Raw genomic sequence first — 24,890 nt, forward strand, 5'->3', positions numbered from 1 at the left:
CAGGTCAGTTTTTAAATTGTGCTTTTCACACTGATACCCTTTATGGGTCTTGCACGATTGGTGACAAAAACCTATAGCTCGAAAATGAGTGTCACACTTGCCGAGTTTTAATCAACTACCCATCGGCAATCTTGCATATTCATAGGATCATAGAATCATAGAATCTTACAGCATAGAAGGAGGCCATTCAGCCCGTCATGCCTATGTCGGCTCTTTGAAAGAGCTGACCAATTTAGTCCCACACCCCAGCTTTTTCCCATAAACCTGCAAATGAGTCTTCCTCAAGTACATGTCCAATTGCCTTTTGAAAGTTCCTATGGAATCTGATGCCACCACCCTTTCAGGTAGTGCATTCCAGACCTTAACAACCCTCTGTATGAAAACAGTCTCCTCATTTCCCAATTAGTTGTTTTGCCAATTATTTTAAATAAATGACCTCTCGTTACCAACCCACTTGCCAGAGGAAACAGCTTCTCCTATTTATTCTATCAAAACTCCTTATTATTTTGAATACCTTTATTGGGTTTCTTCTTAAACTTCTGTGCTCTCAGGACAATAATTCCAGCACATAGCTCAACTCCCTCAGCCCTGGCATCATCCTGGTAAATCTCTTCTCTACTCTCTCCGAGAAGATGACATCCTTCCTAAAGTGTGGTGCCCAGAATTGTACATACTACACCAGCTGAGGCCTAACCAGTAATTTGTAAAGGTTTAGCATTACTTCCTTGTTTTTTTATTCAATGTCCCTATTTAAAGACAAGTATCCCACATGCTTTCCTAACCACCTTATCAACTTGACCTGCCACTTTCAAAGATTTTTGAATATGAACTTCTAGGCTCCTCTGCTCTTGAACTTCCCTTAAAATAGTATAGTTTAGGTTTTACTGCCTCTCTATGTTGTTCCTCCCGAAGTGCATCACTTCACATTTACCTACATTAAGTTGCATCTGCCATTTGTCCATTTCACCAGTCTGTCTATGTCCTTCTGAAGTCTGCTATTATCCTCCTCACTATTTACCACATTGGCAAGTTTTGTAGCATCCGCAAACTTTGAAATTGTACCTCCTACTCCCGAGTCCAGTTCATTTATATATATATAACAGGAAAATCAATGATCCCTGGGGACCCAAATGCGTACTTCCCTCCAGTCAGAAAAACATCCATTCACCACTACTCTTTGCCTCTGATTGATTAGCCAATTGCGCACCCAAGTTACCACTGTCTCTTTAATACCATGTGCTTCTATTTTCTGAATTAGTTTGTTATGTGGTACTTTATCAAATACCTTTGTAAGTCCATATATATAACATCTACTACACTTACTGTTCTTTTGGCCAATATTATTTTCCAGTCCAAATCACTGAAATTGGTTCTAATCCATTTGGTTACTTTCACCTTTGATTTTTCTTTGTCCCTTTCTGTAACTAAACCTAATTATATTATGATCAATATTACCCAGATGTTCTCCCATTGAAACACACTCCACTTGCTCTATTCCCCAGAACTAGATACAGCACCGCTTCCTTCCTTGTTAGGCTAGAAACATGCTGATTAAGAACGTTCTCCTGTACATATTTTAGGAATTCTTCACCCTCCATGGCCGTTAAATTACTTTAAATCACCAGTGGTTTATACATTACTCATGTGGCACAAGAACAGGTTCAGCATCACCACGGGTGGCCAACCAATTGTGGATCCCCACCAAGGCTAACGCCCTCTCTTCGAGGTCGGTCAGCGGGGTGACATCTCCTGGTCTTCCACCAGTGCACCTCTGCTCAGCGTGATTCTTCGAAAGCTTCTTCTGAAAAGGTAACAATAGCATGGCATGGCATAAGATCATTGCCTAGGTACTATTACAGATATAACAGATATCAGATTACTGACAGATATCATATTATTACTATTACTATTATTATTATGATTACTATTACAGAACACAACACACACAGCACAACACACAGTCAATCCACAATTAGTCATCCCATGCTAATCATTGTCAATGTTAATGTTATATGCTAATACGCTTCGTATGCAATTAAATGCATTGTTATATCTACCGTCTGAGAATAACTTGAATACGATCGAGATTAGGATTAAACACATGCCACCAAGATTACCAGCCTAACTACAATCCAGCAGGTCTACATTTAACTTAATCATTGAACCATTACAATTTATTAAATAAATACATTTAATGCTTACTCTGCTAGAACCAACGAGGTTGTTCCAGCGCTTACGTCACTGGTTTGGCTCTTTAACTTCGTGCATGGTTGATGACACGACCTCCACGATGTCGGACCAGATTCTCTGGTACACCCTGCAGGTTGGTTTCATACGATTACCCCGGGTCAATTGGGCCCAACGATTCTCCACCTCCGAAACCACGGCAGCATTGGCCTCCTTGCTGAAGCACTTTGCATGCCTTCGTCCGCCCATCTCCTCTCCCACCTCATCCACTTCGGCCACATCCTCCTCCTCCACATCACTCATATTAACTTCTTCAACTGAATTAATATTCCCCATTTTCTTCAAATAAACTAATAATACCAATAACAAAACAACCAAATACACAAGCTTCCTCAGTCACCTCCTCTCTCTCTCTCTCTCTCTCTCCTCTTTTCTGCGCATGTGCAGATGACCCCTGACCTCCCAAAATGCGGGAAAAGAACATTGCTATGGAAGCCGGCCTTACACGACGGAACATATCGCTAATGCTCATTTAACATTGCTGTGGCTAATGCCCAAATTAAAAAGTGGAAACAAGCGGGTTTTAAAATGGGTGATATTCCAGCGATCACGAAAAAATATATAATTGCTAAAGCCGAAAATACTGTCCATTTTTGGGCAAACTGAACACCAATGCAAAGTCTAGCCCAATGGGTTGTATTTTCAGCATTTTTGTACCTCTGGTAGGGGTGGCAAAGGATGTTTTGAGGCATAACGGCGGGCGTCCAGCTATTACTGCCCAGTCAGAAAATTCGGCTCAGCATTTGCAGCGGCGCAAAAACTTACAGTTAACATTTAAGGAGATATTCAACAGCTCTCAGAAAAGATATATTCCATTGAGAAAGAAAGACTCTTCAAGAAGGATGAACCATCTGTGGCGAACTAAGCATGTAAAGGATGGTATAAAATTGAAAACAAAGGCATACAATATTGCAAAGAATAGTGGAATGCCAGAGGATTGGGAAATTTTTAGAAATCAGCAAAGGATGACTAAAAAAATAATAAAGAGAGAGAAGATCGTTTATGAGAGTAAACTAGCAAGAAATATAAAAACAGATAGTAAGAGCTTCTACAGGTATATAAAAAGGAAGAGAGTAGCAAAAGTAAACATTGGACCCTTAGAGGATGAGATTGGGGAATTAATAATGGGAAACAGAGAAATGGCAGAGACTCTGAAAAAATATTTTGTATCGGTCTTCATGGTAGAAGACACTAAAATCATCCCAATAATGAATAATCAAGGGGCTATTGGGAGGGGGGAACTTAAAACAATCACTATCACTGGAGATAAAGTACTGGACAAACTAATGTGACTAAAGGTGGACAAGTCCCCAGGAACTGATGGCTGCATCCTAGGGTCTTAAAAGAAGTAGCTGCAGAGATAGTAGATGCATTGGTTATAATCGACCAAAATTACTTGGTTTCTGGAGAGGTCCCAGTGGATTGAAATACTGCAAAAGGAGCAGCTTTATTGATGAAAGGAGGGAGACAGAAAGCAGGAAACTACAAACCAGCTAGCCTAACATCTGTCATTGGGAAAATGCTGGCGACCATTATTAAGGAAGTCGTATCAGGACATTTTGAAAATCATAATACAGTCAAGCAGAGTCAGCATGAAAGGGTTTTATGAAAGGGAAATCACGTTTGACAAATTTTCTGGAGTTCTTTGAGAATATAACGAATTGGGTGAATAAAGTGGAACGAGTAGATGTCGTGTATTTGGATTTCCAGAAGACATTCGATAAGGTGCCACATAAAAGGTTACTGCACAAGATAAGAGCTCACGGGGTTGGGGGTAATATATTAGCATGGATCGAGGATTGGCTAACTAACAGAGTCGGGATAAATGGGTCATTTTCAGGTTGGCAAACTGTAACTAGTGGGGTGCCATAGGGATCAGTGCTGAGGCCTCAACTATTTACAATCTATATTAAAAACTTGGATAAAGGGACCGAGTGTAATGTAGCCAATTTTGCTGATGATACAAAGATAGCTGGGGAAGCAAGTTGTGAGGAGGACGCAAATAATCTGCCAAGAGATATAGATAGACTAAGTGAGTGGGCAAAACATTTTTAGATAGAGTAAAATGTGGGAAAATCCACTTTGGCAGGAAAAATAAAAAAGCAAATTATTATTTAAATGCGGAGAGATTACAAAATGCTGACGTACAGAGGGATCTGGGGGTCCTTGTACATGAAACACAAAAAATTAGCATGCAGGTACAGCAAGTAAATAGGAAGGCAAATGGAATGTTTGCCTTTATTGCAAGGGGGCTGGAGTGTAAAAGTAGGGAAGTCCTGCTACAACTGTACAAGATATTGGTGAGACCACAACTGGAGTACTGCATACAGTTTTGGTCTCCTTATTTAAGGAGGGATATATTTGCATTGCATTGGAAGCAGTTCAGAGAAGGTTCACGAGGTTGATTGCTGAGATGAAGGGATTGTCTTATGAAGAAAGAGTGGGCAGGTTGGGAGTTTAGAAGAATGAGAGGTGATTTTATTGAAATGTATAAGGTTCTGAGGCGGTTTGATAGGGTAGATGCGGACAGAATGTTTCCCCTCGTGGGGGAATCTAGAACTAGGGGGTAGAGTTTCAGAATAAGGGGTTGCCCATTTAAGACAGAAATGAGGAGGAATTTCTTCTCTCAGGGGGTTGTGAATCTTTGGATTTCTCTGCTTCAGAGAGCTGTGGAGGCTGGGTCGTTGAATATATTAAAGGTGGAGACAGACAGATTTTTAAATGTTAAGGTAGTCAAGGGTTTTGAGGAGCAGACAGGGAAGTGGAGTTGAGGCCAAGACAATTTCAGCCATAATCTGATTGAATGGCGGAGCAGGCTCGTGGGGCCAAATGACCTACTCCTGCTCCTATTTCTTATGTTCTTCTGTTCTTATGCTCACTGCCCCACCCTCTAGTTTCAGTGAGGTCATGATGTCAATTGTCGTGCAACTCTCGGCTTGCGACCTGGGTACAAAATTAGGCCCTAATGCCCATTATATGCCCGCCCCAGGAAACACCTATTTGCGGCGTATGTAATTTGAGGGAGTAGGCTCCTACATCGTAGGTCAAATTCACTGCAACGTTTGCGCACAGCACACTGCGTGAAGCTGTGGCTTGAAAGCGGTACTTTTATCTGCCATTACAGTCTCCTTCCATCTTCATTGAAAGAATTTAATGCCAGCATTATTAGTTCGCCAGCATCTCATCCTACATGCTATTGCTAGGCGGGATCAGGATACAACAAGGGCTCTTGGTCATTTCGGGCCACGGATGAGGAGAGGCGGAAGACAGACATCTGGGGAGGAGAGCTTGCCCTCCACGGGTTTACAGGCACAAATGCTCATACCTTAAGTTCTCTGAGGTGCAGTTCGTGTGAAGGCTGCGCTTCCGAGAGGAAATGCTGACAGAGATATGCCATCTCCTACAGGTAGACCGATGCCTGGACCACTCTGGATGCAGCCTTCAATGCTCCCATCAACAGGTTTCTGATTTCATTGTGGTGTTCTGCGTGTTGAACAGCTTGGCCATCATGAGGGGCCGAGTGGCGATTGCAGGCCCATCTCAGTAGGAGGACGATGATGAAGAGGAGCCTGGCAAAGCTCCCATTGGATAGCTGCACCATCCACGGGGGAAGCAGCGTGGAGATGCTGCCGGAACAACAGTCACATGTTGCCAGCTCATAATGGAAGAAAATGGAGGAAAATGAGGGATGGAGCTAATACTGGACACGCTATGTGCCCCGATAAAGGCACATCTCCGGTGAACGTTAGAATGATACACAAGACACAATGGGCTAGAATTTCCCCAGCCTAACACATGTTTTATTGCTATTTTTACGTTAAAATGTTTTTTTGTCGTTAAAAAAATTAAAGGACATTTTTCAAATTTAGCCAGTGGTTTAACGCCATCATTAAAAAATAACGAACGGCATTTTTACAAACTATTTTTGTGACATCAAAAACATGAGTAGGCGCACATAGCACAGGCTCATTTGAAAAATCACGATGAATGATAGTACATCGCATAAACCGAAGCCAAGCTGATGGAGAGTACATCGTATAGAAACGTAGAAACATAGAAAATAGGTGCAGGAGTCGACCATTCGGCCCTTCGAGCCTGCACCACCCGTCAATGAGTTCATGGTTGAACATGCAACTTCAGTACCCCATTGCTGCTTTCTCGCCATACCCCTTGATCCCCCTAGTCGTAAGGACTACATCTAACTCCTTTTTGAATATATTTAGTGAATTGGCCTCAACAACTTTCTGTGGTAGAGAATTCCACAGGTTCACCACTCTCTGGGTGAAGAAGTTTCTCCTCATTTCGGTCCTAAATGGCTTAGCCCTTATTCTTAGACTGTGACCCCTGGTTCTGGACTTCCGCAACATTGGGAACATTCTTCCTGCATCTAACCTGTCGAAACCCGTCAGAATTTTAAAAGTTTCTATGAGATCCCCTCTCATTCTTCTGAACTCCAGTGAATACAAGCCCAGTTGATCCAGTCTTTCTTGATATGTCAGTCCTGCCATCCCGGGAATCAGTCTGGTGAACCTTCACTGCACTCCCTCAATAGCAAGAATGTCCTTCCTCAAGTTAGGAGACCAAAACTGTACACAATACTCCAGGTATGGCCTCACCAAGGCCCTGTACAACTGTAGTAACACCTCCCTGCCCCTGTCCTCAAATCCCCTCGCTATGAAGGCCAACATGCCATTTGATTTCTTAACTGCCTGCTGTACCTGCATGCCAACCTTCAATGACTGATGTACCATGACAACCAGGTCTCATTGCACCTCCCGTTTTCCTAATCTGTCACCATTTAGATAATAGTCTGTCTCTCTGTTTTTACCACCAAAGTGGATAACCTCACATTTATCCACATTATACTTCATCTGCTATGCATTTGCCCACTCACCTAACCTATCCAAGTCACTCTGCAGCCTCATAGCATCCTCATCGCAGCTCACACTGCCACCCAACTTAGTGTCATCCGCAAATTTGGAGATACTACATTTAATCCCCTCGTCTAAATCATTAATGTACAATGTAAACAGCTGGGGCCCCAGCATAGAACCTTGTGGTACCCCACTAGTCACTACCTGCCATTCTGAAATGTACCCATTTACTCCTACTCTTTGCTTCCTATCTGCCAACCAGTTCTCAATCCACATCAGCACACTACCCCAATCCCATGTGCTTTCACTTTGCACATTAATCTCTTGTGTGGGACCTTGTCGAAAGCTTTCTGAAAGTCCAAATACACCACATCAACTGGTTCTCCCTTGTCCACTCTCCTGGAAACATCCTCAAAAAATTCCAGAAGATTTGTCAAGCATGATTTCCCTTTCACAAATCCATGCTGACTTGTACCTATCATGTCACCTCTTTCCAAATGTACTGCTATGACATCCTTAATAATTGATTCCATCATTTTACCCACTACCTATGTCAGGCTGACCGGTCTATAATTCCCTGTTTTCTCGCTCCCTCCTTTATTAAAAAGTGGGGTTAGATTGGCTACCCTCCACTTCATAGGAACTGAGCCAGAATCTATGGAATGTTGGAAAATGATTGTCAATGCATCCGCTATTTCCAAGGCCACCTCCTTAAGTACTCTGGGATGCAGTCCATCAGGCCCTGGAATTTATCGACCTTCAATCCCATCAATTTCCCCAACACAATTTCCCGACTAATAAGGATTTCCCTCAGTTCCTCCCTCTTACTAGACCCTCTGACCCCTTTTATATCCGGAAGGTTGTTTGTGTCCTCCTTAGTGAAAACCGAACCAAAGTACTTGTTCAAGTGGTCTGCCATTTATTTGTTCCCTGTTATGACTTCCCCTGATTCTGACTGCAGGGCACTTACGTTTGTCTTTACTAACCTTTTTCTCTTTACATATCTATAGAAGCTTTTGCAGTCTGTCCTAATGTTCCCTGCAAGCTTCCTCTTGTACTCTATTTTCCCTGCCCTAATCAAACACTTTGTCCTCCTCTGCTGAGTTCTAAATTTCTCCCAGTCTCCGGTTCGCTGCTATTTCTGCCCAATTTATATGCCACTTCCTTGGCTTTAATACTATCCGTGATTTCCCTTGATAGCCACGGTTGAGCCACCTTCCCTTTTTTATTTTTACGCCAGACAGGAATGTACAATTGTTGTCGTTCATCCATGCAGTCTCTAAATGTCTGCCATTGCCGTTCCACAGTCAACCTCTTAAGTTTCATTTGCCAATCTATCCTAGCCAATTCATGTCTCATACCTTCAAAGTTACCCTTGTTTAAGTTCTGGACCATGGTCTCTGAATTAACTGTTTCATTCTCCATCCTAATGCAGAATTCCACCATATTATGGTCACTCTTCCCCAAGGGGCCTCACACAACGAGATTGCTAATTAATCCTCTCTCATTACACAACACCCAGTCTAAGATGGCCTCCCCCCTCGTTGGTTCCTCGACATATTGGTCTAGAAAACCATCCCTTATGCACTCCAGGAAATCCTCCTCCACCGTATTGCTTCCAGTTTGGTTAGCCCAATCTATATGCATATTTAAGTCACACATGATAACTGCTGCACCTTTATTACATGCACCCATAATTTCCTGTTTGATGCCCTCCCCAACCATCACTACTACTGTTTGGAGGTCTGTACACAACTCCCACTAACGTTTTTTGCCCTTTGGTATTCTGCAGCACTACCCATATAGATTTCACATCATCCAAGCTAATGTCCTTCCTAACTATTGCATTAATTTCCTCTTTAACCAGCAATGCTACCCCACCTTCTTTTCCTTTTATTCTATCTTTCCTGAATGTTGAATACCCTTGGATGTTGAGTTCCCAGCCCTGATCATCCTGGAGCCACGTCTCTGTAATCCCAATCACATCATATCTGTTAACATCTATTTACACAGTTAATTCATTCACCTTATTACGGATACTCCTTGCATTAAGACACAAATCCTTCCGACTTGTTTTTTTAACACCCTTTGTCCTTTTAGAATTATGATGCAGTGTAGCCCTTTTTGTTTCTTGCCTTTGTTTAATTGGACTTCCACTATTGCTTTTTACCTTTCTACCATCTGTTTCTGACTCCATATTACTTCGCCCTGACTCGCTGCATAAGTTCCCATCCCCCTGCCATAATAGTTTAAACACTCCCGAACAGCATTAGCAAATGTTACCCTGAGGACATCAGTTCCTGTCATGCCCAAGTGCAGACCGTCCCTTTTGTACAGGTCCCACTTCCCCCAGAACTGGTTCAAATGTCCCAGGAATTGTAATCCCTCCCTCTTGCACCACTGCTCAAGCCACGTATTTATTCTAACTATCCTGCTCCCTCTACTCTGATTAGCACGTGGCACTGGTAGCAATCCAGAGATTACTATCTTTGAGGTCCTACTTTTTAATTTATCTCCGAGCTCCCTAAATTCAGCTTGTAGGACCTCTTCCCACTTCTTACCTATGTCGTTGGTACCTACATGTACCACGACAACTGGCTGTTCACCCTCCCTCTCCAGAATGCTCTGCAGCCGCTCCGAGACATCCTTGAATAAAAAAAATTGGGAATAGTCCAATGAGCAGCAACTATCAAAACACAAGATCATTTATTTGCATTTGTCCTTCGCCTTTGTGATGTTTTCATGTTAAACTGGGTGAAAATGCCCATTGTAAAGCGGAGAGAAGGATCAGTAAAGGTGGGTCCCTCCTTGTGGGTTCCCCCTGGCTACATGATGGGTTAAACACAGACCAGCTCCATTCCTTTCCAGTGAGTTTTGCTACTTCGTTCAAAAGACATTTGTAATGAACTTGTTCTCCTTAAGATGCTCGTGTATTTTTAATTATTTAACAGGGAGGCAACATACCATCCTGGAGTCTCGGTTGCGGCCGCAGAAACTCCTATCTATTCCCCTTACAATAGAGTCCCCTATGACTATAGCTCTCCCACTCTTTTTCCCGCCCTTCTGTGCAGCAGAGCCACCCATGGTGCCATGAACATGGCTGCTGGTGCCTTCCCCTGGTAAGTCATCTCCCCCAACAGTATCCAAAACAGTATATCGGTTTTGGAGGGAGATGACCACAGGGGACTCCTGCACTACCTTCCTGCTCTTGACTTGTCTCTTGGTCACCCATTCACTATCTGTACTAACCCTTACCTGCGGTGTGAGCAACTCACTAAATGTGCTATCCACAACATTCTCAGCATCGCGCATGCTCCAGAGTGAGTCCATCCGCAGCTCCAGTGCTGTCATGCGGTCTGTCAAGAGCTGCAGTTGGACACACTTCTCGCACACATAGGAGTCAGGGACTCGAGAAGCATCCCTGGCTTCCCAAATAGCACAGGAGGAGCATGACACGGGTCCGAGCTCTCCTGCCATGACTTAACCCATAAATTAATTTACTTATTATAATTTACTTCAACACCAAACAGCTTCTTAGTAGTTCGCTGCCAATTAAACCAATCTAAAAGTCAGTCTAAAAGAGAGTTATACTTACCAGTTGAACAGCCAACCACTTACCAGCTCTTGATTTCGCACACCTCTATCTTTATCTGCAGCTGGTTGGACTGGTCTCTGGGCCTAGCCAATGGAGAGTACATTGTATAAACCGAAGCCTAGCTGATAGAGAGTACATCGCATAAACCAAAGCCAAGCCCACACAGTACTTAACATTGCGCCAACCCAAACTGTAGATTTTGCAGGATTTACCCTCTCTCTGGTACCTGGGCTCAGCTTCCACATGGGTGGTCGATCTGGGCGATGCACCAATCAGGCCTGCAATCCGACTTTCCAGGACTGTGAGTGGGAGCACTCTTACCTGACCCCTTCCAATTTTCCACTGCTGTCGCAGTTCTTGGACAGCTTTCGCTGCAAAAATGGCAATAGACATTATTAAGAGAGGGGCCTTCTGCTGTCGTGGCACACACAGATAATCATCAAAGCACTTATACCATACGTAACTAATCTGTATAGTGTCCCTTTACTTGCCTGTTGTTCATCACGAAAATATCGAAGTGCATTGCATAAAAAAAGCAATCTTTACAATATGTGACGATCAGAAGCCGAGCAATACCAAGAGGGATCACATTTCCAATTCAAGTAATTGTAATGCAAAAATAAAAATATTACTCTAACTGTCCTGCAATGTTCCTGCATTGTGAATGGGTCCTCATTATGGAGTCTGTTATGTCTCAAATAAAGCAATGTGACTGGGTACTGTACACTTGAGTAAGTGTGACCTTAGTCTCTTTATTCTGACTCCAGAATGCTGGCACAGCATGGGATGCCTACTTATATGCAGTGTTCCCAAGGGATGCTGGGATCCCTTGGGACTCCAACAGATGCGCCCTCTGGTGGCAGTAGAATGCTGGTTACAAGGTGTTGCATATATAACATAACTCCACCCCCCCCTCCCCCAAAGTCAATAATACACTTATTTACAGGGTGAGATGATCTAGGGCTTTCCGCTCTCTAATCGATCGTCTCGGTACAAACACAGGTGCAGGTGAGTTGGTTGGTTCTTCGCTGGGCTGCTGCGCAGCTGGACTTGCTGTGCTGCTGGGAATGATGAGTTCAGCTTTGTGGTCAACCGTGATGTCGGTTGCTACTTGTGTGTGTATCGGAGGGTCGAAGTTGGTGGTGTCCTCTTCAGGTTGCTCGTGGCTGTCTGTGAATCGCAGTTTGGTTTGGTCCAAATGCTTTCTGCAAGTTAGTCCATTTGCAAGTTTGACCTCAAACACCCTACTCCCTTCTTTGGCTATGACAGTGCCAGCAAGCCATTTGGGACCATGTCCATTGTTGAGTACAAATACAGGGTCATTGACTTCAATATCGCGTGACAATTTTGTGCGATCATGGTCCATACTTTGTTGATGTCACCTGCCCTCGACATGATCATGGAGATCAGGGTGGACTAGAGAGAGCCTTGTTTTGAAGTATTTGTTCAATTGGTCTGCTATTTCTTTAGTCCCCATTATAAATTCACCTGATTCTGACTGTAAAGGGCCTACATTTGTCTTCACTAATCTTTTTCTCTTCACATATCTATAAAAGCTTTTGCAGTCAGTTTTTATGTTCCCTGCAAGCTTATTCTCATACTCTATTTTCCCCCTCCTAATTCAACCCTTTGTCCTCCTCTGCTGAATTCTAAATTTCTCGCAGTCCTCAAGTTTGCTGCTTTTTGTGGCCAATTTATACGCCTCTTCCTTGGATTTAACACTATCCTTAATTTCCCTTGTTATCCACGGTTGAACTACCTTCCCCGTTTTATTTTTATGCCAGACAGGGATATACAATTGTTGAAGTTCATCCATGTGATCTTTAAATTTCTGCCATTGCCTATCCACCATCAACCCTTTAAGTATCATTCGCCAGTCTATTCTAGCCAATTCACGTTACATACCATCGAAGTGTCCTTTCTTTAAGTTCAGGACCCTAGTCTCTGAATTAACTGTCACTCTCCATTTTAATGAAGAATTCTACCATATTATGGTTACTCTTCCCTAAGGGGCCTCGCACATTAAGATTGATAATTAATCCTCTCTCATTACGCAACACCCAGTCTAGGATGGCCAGTTCTCCAGTTGGTTCCTCAACATATTGGTCTCGAAAACCATTCCTTATACACTCCAGGAAATCCTCCTCCACTGTATTGCTATCAGTTTGGCTAGCCCAATCTATATTTAGATTAAAATTACCAATGATAACTGCTGTACCTTTATTGCACACATCACTAACTTCCTGTTTGATGCCACCCACAACCTCACTACTATTGTTTAGTGGTCTGTACACAACTCCCACTAGCGTTTTCTCCCTTTGGTGTTCCGCAGCTCTAGCTATACAGATTCCACATCAGCCAAGCTAATGTCCTTCCTTACTGTTGCGTTAATCTCCTCTTTAACCAGCAACGCTACCCCACCTCCTTTTTTTTTTCTGTCTGTCCTTCCTGAATATTGAATACCACTGGATGTTGAGTTCCCAGCCTTGGTCACCCTGGAGCCATGTCTCCGTAATCCCAATTACATCATTACCGTTAACAGCTATCTGCGCAGTTAATTCATCCACCTTATTACGAATGCTCCTCACATTGAGACACAGAGTAATCAGACTTGTTTTTTTAACACTCTTTGTCCTTTAAGAATTATGTTGTAATGTGGCCCTTTTTGATTTTTGCCTTTGATTTCCCTGCTCTCCACTTTTCCTTATGTCTGTTCTACATTTTGCTTCTGTCCCCATTTTACTTCCCTCTGTCTCCCTGCATAGATTCCCATCCCCCTGCCATATTAGTTTAAACCGTCCTTAACAGCACGAGAAAACACTCCCCCTAGGACATTGGTTCCGGTCCTGCCCAGGTGCAGACCGTCTGGTTTGTACTGGTCCCACCTTGCCCAAAACCAGTTCCAATGTCCCAGGAATTTGAATCCCTCCCTCTTGCACCATTCCTCAAGCCACGCATTCATCTTAACTATCCTACTATTCCTGCTCTGACTAGCACGTGGCACTGGTAGCAATCCTGATATTACTACCTTTATGCTCCTGCTTTTTAATTTAACTCATAGCTCACTAAATTTAGCTTGTAGGACTTCATCCCGTTTATTACCTATATCGTTGGTACCTATATGCACCACAACAACTGGTGTTCACCCTCCCCCTCCAGAATGTCCTGCAGCCTCTCCAAGACATCCTTGACCCTTGCACCAGGGAGGCAACATACCATCCTGGAGTCTTGATTGCACCTCTGGTAGGGGTGGCAAAGGGTGTTTTGAGGCATAACGACGGGCGTCCAGCTATTACTGCCCAATCGGAAAATTTGGCTCAGAGTTTGCAGCGGTGCAAAAACTTACAGTTAACATTTAAGGAGATATTCAACAGCTCTCAGCAAATATATATTCCAGTGAGAAATAAAAACTCTTAGAGAAGGATGAACCATCTGTGGCTAACTAAGCATGTAAAGGATGGTATAAAATTGAAAACAAAGGCATACAATATTGCGAAGAATAGTGGAATGCCAGAGGATTGGGACATTTTTAGAAATCAGCAAAGGATGACTAAAAAAATAATAAAGAGAGAGAAGATCGTTTATGAGAGTAAACTAGCAAGAAATATAAAAACAGATAGTAAGAGCTTCTACAGGTATATAAAAAGGAAGAGAGTAGCAAAAGTAAACATTGGACCCTTAGAGGATGAGATTGGGGAATTAATAATGGGAAACAGAGAAATGGCAGAGACTCTGAAAAAATATTTTGTATCGGTCTTCATGGTAGAAGACACTAAAATCATCCCAATAATGGATAATCAAGGGGCTATTGGGAGGGGGGAACTTAAAACAATCACTATCACTGGAGATAAAGTACTAGACAAACTAATGTGACTAAAGGTGGACAAGTCCCCAGGAACTGATGGCTGCATCCTAGGGTCTTAAAAGAAGTAGCTGCAAAGATAGTAGATGCATTGGTTATAATCGACCAAAATTACTTGGTTTCTGGAGAGGTCCCAGTGGATTGAAATACTGCAAAAGGAGCAGCTTTATTGAAGAAAGGAGGGAGACAGAAAGCAGGAAACTACAAACCAGCTAGCCTAACATCTGTCATTGGGAAAATGCTGGCGACCATTATTTAGTAAGTCGTATCAGGACATTTTGAAAATCATAATACAGTCAAGCAGAGTCAGCATGAAAGGGTTTTATGAAAGGGAAATCACGTTTGACAAATTTTCTGGAGTTCTTTCAGAATATAACGAATCGGGTGAATAAATTGGAACTGGTAGATGTCGTGTATTTGGATTTCCAGAAGACATTCGATAAGGTGCCACATAAAAGGTTACTGCACAAGATAAGAGCTCACGGGGTTGGGGGTAATATATTAGCATGGATCAAGGATTGGCTAACTAAAAGAGAGTCGGGATAAATGGGTCATTTTCAGGTTGGCAAACTGCAACTAGTGGGGTGCCACAGGGATCAGTGCTGGGGCCTCAACTATTTAAAATCTATATTAAAAACTTGGATAAACTTGTAATGTAGCCAATTTTGCTGATGATACAAAGATAGCTGGGGAAGCAAGTTGTGAGGAGGACGCAAATAATCTGCCAAGAGATATAGATAGACTAAGTGAGTGGGCAAAAAATGTTCAGATAGAGTATAATGTGGGAAAATGTGAGGTTATCCACTTTGGCAGGAAAAATAAAAAAGCAAATTATTATTTAAATGCGGAGAGATTACAAAATGCTAACGTACAGAGGGACCTGGGGGTCCTTGTACATGAAACACAAAAAGTTAGCATGTAGGTACAGCAAGTAAATAGGAAGGCAAATGGAATGTTTGCCTTTATTGCAAGGGGGCTGGAGTGTAAAAGTAGGGAAGTCCTGCTACAACTGTACAAGATATTGGTGAGACCACAACTGGAGTACTGCATACAGTTTTGGTCTCCTTATTTAAGGAGGGATATATTTGCATTGCATTGGAAGCAGTTCAGAGAAGGTTCACGAGGTTGATTGCTGAGATGAAGGGATTGTCTTATGAAGAAAGATTGGGCAGGTTGGGAGTTTAGAAGAATGAGAGGTGATTTTATTGAAATATATAAGGTTCTGAGGCGGTTTGATAGGGTAGATGCGGACAGAATGTTTCCCCTCGTGGGGGAATCTAGAATTAGGGGGTAGAGTTTCAGAATAAGGGGTTGCCCATTTAAGACAGAAATGAGGAGGAATTTCTTCTCTCAGGGGGTTGTGAATCTTTGGATTTCTCTGCTTCAGAGAGCTGTGGAGGCTGGGTCGTTGAATATATTAAAGGTGGAGACAGACAGATTTTTAAATGTTAAGGTAGTCAAGGGTTTTGAGGAGCAGACAGGGAAGTGGAGTTGAGGCCAAGACAATTTCAGCCATAATCTGATTGAATGGCGGAGCAGGCTCGTGGGGCCAAATGACCTACTCCTGCTCCTATTTCTTATGTTCTTCTGTTCTTATGCTCACCGCCCCACCCTCTAGTTTCAGTGAGGTCATGATGTCAATTGTCGTGCAACTCTCGGCTTGCGACCTGGGTGCAAAATTAGGCCCTAATGCCCCATTATATGCCCGCCCCAGGAAACACCTATTTGCGGCGTATGTAATTTGAGGGAGTAGGCTCCTACATCGTAGGTCAAATTCACTGCAACGTTTGCGCACAGCACACTGCGTGAAGCTCTGGCTTGAAAGCAGTACTTTTATCTGCCATTACAGTCTCCTTCCATCTTCATTGAAAGAATTTAATGCCAGCATTACTAGTTCGCCAGCATCTCATCCTACATGCTATTGCTAGGCGGGATCAGGATACAACAAGGGCTCTTGGTCATTTCGGGCCACGGATGAGGAGAGGCAGAAGACAGACATCTGGGGAGGAGAGCTTGCCCTCCACAGGTTTACAGGCACCAATGCTCATACCTTGAGCTCTGTGAGGTGCAGTGCGTGAGAAGGCTGCGCTTCCGAGAGGAAATGCTGACAGAGATATGCCATCTCCTACAGGTAGGCCGATGCCTGGACCACTCTGGATGCAGCCTTCAATGCTCCCATCAACAGGTTTCTGATTTAATTGTGGTGTTCTGCGTGTTGAACAGCTTGGCCATCACGAGGGGCCGAGTGGCGATTGCAGGCCCATCTCAGTAGGAGGACGATGATGAAGAGGAGCCTGGCAAAGCTCCCATTGGATAGCTGCACCATCCACGGGGGAAGCAGCGTGGAGATGCTGCCGGAACAACAGTCACATGTTGCCAGCTCATAATGGAAGAAAATGGAGGAAAATGAGGGATGGAGCTATTACGGAACACGCTATGTGCCCCGACAAAGGCACATCTCCGGTGAACGTTAGAATGATACACAAGACACAATGGGCTAGAATTTTCCCAGCCTAACACATGTTTTATAGCCATTTTTACATGTTAAAATATTTTTTTGTCGTTAAAAAAATTAAAGGACACTTTTCAAATTTAGCCAGTGGTTTAACGCCATCATTAAAAAATAACGAACGGCATTTTTACAAACTATTTTTGTGACATCAAAAACATGAGTAGGCTCATTTGAAGAATCACGATGAATAATAATCCATCGCATAAACCGAAGCCGAGCTGACGGAGAGTACATCGCATCAACCGAAGCCTAGCTGACAGAGAGTAAATCGCATAGAAACATAGAAACATAGAAAATAGGTGCAGGAGTAGGCCATTCGGCCCTTCGAGCCTGCACTGCCATTCAATGAGTTCATACCCCATTCCTGCTTTCTCGCCATACCCTTTGATCCCCCTAGTCGTAAGGACTACATCTAACTTATTTTTGAATATATTTAGTGAATTGGCCTCAACAACTTTCTGTGGTAGAGAATTCCACAGGTTCACCACTCTCTGGGTGAAGATGTTTCTCCTCATCTCGGTCCAAAATGGCTTACCCCTTATCCTTAGACTGCGACCCCTGATTCTGGACTTCCCATTATTGGGAACATTCTTCCTGCATCTAACCTGTCGAAACCCATCAGAATTTGAAACATTTCTATGAGATCCCCTCTCATTCTTCTGAATTCCAGTGAATACAAGCCCAGTTGATCCAGTTTTTCTTGATATGTCAGTCCTGCCATCCCGGGAATCAGTCTGGTGAACCTTCGCTGCACTCCCTCAATAGCAAGAATGTCTTTCCTCAAATTAGTAGACCAAACTGTACACAATACTTCAGATGTGGCCTCACCAAGACCCTGTACAACTGTAGTAACACCTCCCTGCCCCTGTACTCAAATCCCCTCGCTATGAAGGCCAACATACCATTTGCTTTCTTAACTGCCTGCTGTACCTTCAATGACTGATGTACCATGACACCCAGGTCTTGTTGCACCTCCCGTTTTCCTAATCTGTCACCATTCAGATAATAGTCTGTCTCTCTGTTTTTACCACCAAAGTGGATAACCTCACATTTATCCACATTATACTTCATCTGCCATGCATTTGCCCACTCACCTAACCTATCCAAGTCACTCTGCAGCCTCATAGCATCCTCCTCGCAGCTCACACTGCCACCCAACTTAGTGTCATCCGCAAATTTGGAGATACTACATTTAATCCCCTTGTCTAAATCATTAATGTACAATGTAAACAGCTGGGGCCCCAGCACAGAACCTTGCGGTACCCCACTAGTCACTGCCTGCCATTCTGAAAAGTACCCATTTACTCCTACCCTTTGCTTCCTATCTGCCAACCAGTTCTCAATCCACATCAGCACACTACCCCCAATCCCATGTGCTTTAACTTTGCACATTAATCTCTTGAATGGGACCTTGTCGAAAGCCATCTGAAAGTCCAAATACACCACATCAACTGGTTCTCCCTTGTCCACTCTACTGGAAACATCCTCAAAAAATTCCAGAAAATTTGTCAGGCATGATTTCCCCTTCACAAATCCATGCTGACTTGTACCTATCATGTCACCGCTTTCCAAATGCGTTGCTATGACATCCTTTATAATTGGTTCCATCATTTCACCCACTACCAATGTCAGGCTGACCGGTCTATAATTCCCTGTTTTCTTTAAAAAATGGGGTTACCTTGCCTACCCTCCACTTCATAAGAACTGATCCAGAGTCTATGCAATGTTGGAAAATGACTGTCAATGCATCCAAGGCCAACTCCTTCAGTACTTTGGGATGCAGTCCATCAGGCCCTGGGGATTTATCGGCCTTCAATCCCATCAATTTCCCCAACACAATTTCCCGATTAATAAGGATTTCCCTCAGTTCCTCCCTCTTACTAAACCCTCTGACCCCTTTTATATCCGTAAGGTTGTTTGTGTCCTCCTTAGTGAATACCGAACCAAAGTATTTGTTCAATTGGTCCGCCATTTCTTTGTTCCCCGTTATGACTTCCCCTGATTATGACTGCAGGGGACCTACGTTTGTCTTTACTAACTTTTTTCTCTTTACATATCTATAGAAACTTTTGCAGTCCGTCTTTATGTTCACTGCAAGCTTCCTCTTGTACTCTATTTTCCCTGCCCTAATCAAACGCTTTGTCCTCCTCTGCTGAGTTCTAAATTTCTCCCAGTCCCCAGGTTCGCTGCTATTTCTGGCCAATTTGTATGCCACTTCCTTGGCTTTAAGACTATCACTGATTTCCCTTGATAGCCACGGTTGAGCCACCTTCCCTTTTTTATTTTTACGCCAGACAGGGATGTACAATTGTTGTAGTTCATCCATGCGGTCTCTAAATGTCTGCCATTGCCCTTCCACAGTCAACCCCTTAAGTATCATTCGCCAATCTATCCTAGCCAATTCACGCCTCATACATTCAAAGTTACCCTTCTTTAAGTTCTGGACCATAGTCTCTGAATTAACTGTTTCATTCTCCATCCTAATGCAGAATTCCACCATTTAATAGTCTCTCTTCCCCAAGGGGCCTCACACAACGAGATTGCTAATTAATCCTCTCTCATTACACAACACCCAGTCTAAGATGGCCTCCTCCTAGTTGGTTCCTCGACATATTGGTCTGGAAAACCATCCCTTATGCACTCAAGGAAATCCTCCTCCACCGTATTGCTTCCAGTTTGGTTAGCCCAATCTATGTGTATATTAAAGTTACCCATGATAACTGCTGCACCTTTATTGCATGCACCCATAATTTCTTGTTTGATGCCCTCCCCAACCATCACTACTACTGTTTGGAGGTCTATACACAACTCCCACTAATGTTTTTTACCCTTTGGTATTCTGCAGCTCTACCCATATAGATTCCACATCATCCAAGCTAATGTCCTTCCTAACTCTTGCATTAATCTCCTCTTTCACCAGCAATGCTACCCCATCTCCTTTTCCTTTTATTCTATCCTTCCTGAATGTTGAATACGCTTGATGTTGAGTTCCCAGCCTTGATCATCCTGGAGCCACGTCTCTGTAATCCCCATCACATCATATCTGTTAACATCTATTTGCCCAGTTAATTCATTCACCTTATTACGGATACTCCTTGCATTAAGACACAAATCCTTCCAACTTGTTTTTTTAACACCCTTTGTCCTTTTAGAATTATGATGTAGTGTGGCCCTTTTTGTTTCTTACCTTTGTTTACTCGGCCTTGCACTACTGCTTTTTACCTTTCTACCATCTGTTTCTGACTCCATATTACATCGCCCTTTATTGCTGCATGGGTTCCCATCCCCCTGCCATATTAGTTTAAATACTCCCGAACTGCATTAGCAAATGTTACCCCGAGGACATCAGTTCCTGTCCTGCCCAAGTGCAGACCGTCCCTTTTGTACAGGTCCCACTTCCCCCAGAACTGGTTCAAATGTCCCAGGAATTGTAATCCCTCCCTCTTGCACCACTGCTCAAGCCACGTATTTATTCTAACTATCCTGCTCCCTCTACTCTGACTAGCACGTGGCACTGATAGCAATCCAGAGATTACTACCTTTGAGGTCCTACTTTTTAATTTAACTCCTAGCTCCCTAAATTCAGCTTGTAGGACCTCTTCCCACTTCTTACCTATATCGTTGGTACCTACATGTACCACGACAACTGGCTGTTCACCCTCCCTCTCCAGAATGCTCTGCAGCCGCTCCGAGACATCCTTTACCCTTGCACCAGGGAGGCAACATACCATCCTGGAGTCTCGGTTGCGGCCGCAGAAACTCCTATCTATTCCCCTTACAATAGAGTCCCCTATCACTGTAACTCTTCCACTCTTTTTCCCGCCCTTTTGTGCAGCAGAGCCACCCATGGTGCCATGAACCTGGCTGCTGGTGCATTCCCCTGGTAAGTCATCTCCCCCAACAGTATCCAAAACGGTATATCGGTTTTGGAGGGAGATGACCGCAGGGGACTCCTGCACTACCTTCCTGCTCTTGTCTTGTCTCTTGGTCACCCATTCACTATCTGTCCTAACCCTTACCTGCAGTGTGACCAACTCACTAAATGTGCTATCCACAACATTTTCAGCATCGTGCATGCTCCAGAGTGAGTCCATCCGCAGCTTCAGTGTCGTCATGCGGTCTGTCAGGAGCTGCAGCTGGACACACTTCCCGCACACATAGTAGTCAGGGACACTGGAAGCATCCCTGACTTCCCACATAGCACAGGAGGAGCATGACATGGGTCCGAGTTCTCCTGCCATGACTTAACCCTTAAATTAATTTACTTATTAAAATTAACTTCAACACCAAACAGCTTCTTCGTAGTTCGCTGCCAATTAAACCAATCTAAAAGTCAGTCTAAAAGAGAGTTATACTTACCAGTTGAACAGCCAACCATTTACCAGCTCTCGATTTCGCAACCCTCTATCTTTGTCTGCAGCTGGTTGGGCTGTTCTCTGGGCCTCGCCAATGGAGAGTACATCGCATAAACCGAAGCCTAGCTGATGGAGAGTACATCGCATAAACCAAAGCTGAGCCCACACAGTACTTAACATTGCGCCAACCCAAACTGTGGATTTTGCAGGACTTACCCTCTCTCTGGAACCTGGGCTCAGCATCCACATGGGTGGTCGATCTGGGCGACGCACCAATCGGACCTGCAATCCGACTTTCCAGGGCTGTGAGTGGGAGCACTCTTTCCTGACCCCTTTCCAATTTTCCACTGCTGTCGTCAGTTCTTGGACAGCTTTCGCTGCAAAAATGGCAATAGACATTATTACGAGAGGGGCCTTCTGCTGTCGTGGCACACACAGATAATCATCAAAGCACTTATACCATACCGTTTGCATTTCATTAACTGATCTGTATGGTGTCCCTTTTGTTGCATGTTGTTCATCACGAAAACATCGAAGTGCATTGCATAAAAAAAGCAATCTTTATAATATGTGATGATCAGAAGCCTAGCGATAACAAAATGGATCACATTTACAATTCAAGTAATTGTAGTGCATAAATAAAAGTATTACTTACTCTAACTGTCCCGCAAAGATCATGCCACCTCTTCCTGCATTGTGAATGGGTCCTCATTATGGAGTCTGTTATGTCTCAAATAAAGCAATGTGACTGAGTACTGTAGACTTGAGTAAGTGTGACCTTAGTCTCTTTATTCTGATTCCAGAGTGCTGGCACAGCATGGGAGGCCGACTTATATGCAGTGCTCCCAAGGGATGCTGGGATCCCTTGGGACTCCAACAGATGCGCCCTCTGGTGGCGGTAGAATGCTGGTTACAAGGTGTTGCATATATAACATCATTCCCCCCAAAGTCAATAATACACTTATTTACAGGGTGAGACGATCTAGGGCTTTCCGCTCTCTAATCGATCGTCTCGGTACAAACACAGGTGCAGGTGAGTTGGTTGGTTCTTCGCTGGGCTGCTGCGCAGCTGGACTTGCTGTGCTGCTGGTAATGATGAGTTCAGCTTTGTGGTGGACCGTGATGTCGGTTGCTACTTGTGTGTGTATCGGAGGATCGAAGTTGGTGGTGTCCTCTTCAGGTTGCTCGTGGCTGAGTGTGAATCGCAGTTTGGTTTTGCCCAAATGCTTTCTGCAGTTTGTCCATTTGCAAGTTTGACCTCAAACACCCTACTCCCTTCTTTGGCTATGACAGTGCCAGCAAGCCATTTGGGACCATGTCCATAGTTAAGTACAAATACAGGTTCATTGACTTCAATATCACGTGACAAATTTGTGCGATAATGGTACATGCTTTTTGATGTCGCCTGCCCTCGACATGATCATGGAGATCAGGGTGGACTAGAGATAGCTTTGTTTTGAAGTATTTGTTCAATTGGTCTGCTATTTCTTTGGTCCCCATTATAAATTCACCTGATTCTGACTGTAAAGGGCCTACATTTGCCTTCACTAATCTTTTTCTCTTCACAGAAGATTTTGCAGTCAGTTTTTATGTTCCCTGCAAGCTTATTCTCATACTCTATTTTCCCCCTCCTAATTCAACCCTTTGTCCTCCTCTGCTGAATTCTGAATTTCTCAAAGTCCTCACGTTTGCTGCTTTTTCTGGCCAATTTATATGCCTCTTCCTTGGATTTACATTTATCCCTAATTTCCCTTGTTATCCACGGTTGAGCTACCTTCCCTGTTTTATTTTTATGCCAGACAGGGATGTACAATTGTTGAAGTTCATCCATGTGATCTTTAAATGTCTGCCATTGCCTATCCACCATCACCCCTTTAAGTATCATTTGCCAGTCTATTCTAGCCAATTCACGACTCATACCATCGAAGTGTCCTTTCTTTAAGTTCAGGACCCTAGTCTCTGAATTAACTGTCACTCTCCATCTTAATGAAGAATTCTACCATATTATGGTTACTCTTCCCTAAGGGGCCTCGCACATTAAAAAACATAGAAACATAGAAAATAGGTGCAGGAGTAGGCCATTCGGCCCTTCGAGCCTGCACCGCCATTCAATGAGTTCATGGCTGAACATGCAACTTCAGTACCCCATTCCTGCTTTCTCGCTATACTCCTTGATTCTCCTAGTAGTAAGGACTACATCTAACTCCTTTTTGAATATATTTAGTGAATTGGCCTCAACAACTTTCTGTGGTAGAGAATTCCACAGGTTCACCGCTCTCTGGGTGAAGAAGTTTCTCCTCATCTCTGTCCTAAATGGCTTACCCCTTATCCTTAGACTGTGACCCCTGGTTCTGGACTTCCCCAACATTGGGAACATTCTTCCTGCATCTAACCTGTCTAAACCCGGCTGAATTTTAAAGGTTTAAATCAGTGTCAGTAAAGCTGGGCAATGCTCCAGGAAAGTTGCTGAGTTGTCTGAGCTGAATATATTGTCTGGCAGCTCTCTCTCTGCCTGAGGTGTCACTGAGAGAAAGCAAAACACGAGGGAAGAAAGACAGGTGGAGACTGGGCGGCTGTGTCCTGGATGGGCTTCAGCCAAGAATATAAAGGAATGGGCAGTGATTACAGATAGCGGAGAAAATCCCCAATATGTGAGCTCCTCCTGAAAAATGTGCGGCTGGTATATGAGGAGTCTCTAACTACTCACTATCGAATTATTTTTATTTCAATGTTTTGTTTCTACCAATAACTACAGGGTAGGTTAATGTCACACTCTACTTCACACCATCAATATTGTTCTCATTTTCTGCCATAATTTGATATCCCGGTGAATGAAAGAGTGATTGAGAAAGGTCCAGAACTGGAAGTAAACAGGGATTGTAGACTGAGGAACAACAGCAGGTGAACCAGCCCAGGATTGTGAGAGCACCAAACACAGAGAGAATTCTTCTGATTCACAGAGCTTCCATACATCGACAGGGGAGAAATGTGAGAGAATCCCATTGACTCAGATACACACTGGTCCTGGGAATGGACTGGGGAGAAAGGTCAGTGAGAATCCCATTGACTCAGATACACAGTGGTCCTGGGAATGGACTGGGGAGAAAGGTCAGCGAGAGTCCCATTGACTCAGATACACACTGGTCCTGGGGGACTGGGGAGAAAGGTCAGAGAGAGTCCCATTGACTCAGATACACACTGGTCCTGGGGGACTGGGGAGAAAGGTCAACGCGAGTCCCATTGACTCAGATACACACTGGTCCTGGGGACTGGGGAAAAAGGTCAGAGAGAGTCCCATTGACTCAGATACACACTGGTCCTGGGAATGGACTGGGGAGAAAGGTCAGCGAGAGTCCCATTGACTCATATACACACTGGTCCTGGGGGACTGGGGAGAAAGGTCAGAGAGAGTCCCATTGACTCAGATACACACTGGTCCTGGGGG

Source organism: Pristiophorus japonicus, chromosome 1 (genome assembly GCF_044704955.1).
Source record: "Pristiophorus japonicus isolate sPriJap1 chromosome 1, sPriJap1.hap1, whole genome shotgun sequence".
In the NCBI taxonomy this organism is placed as follows: domain Eukaryota; kingdom Metazoa; phylum Chordata; class Chondrichthyes; family Pristiophoridae; genus Pristiophorus; species Pristiophorus japonicus.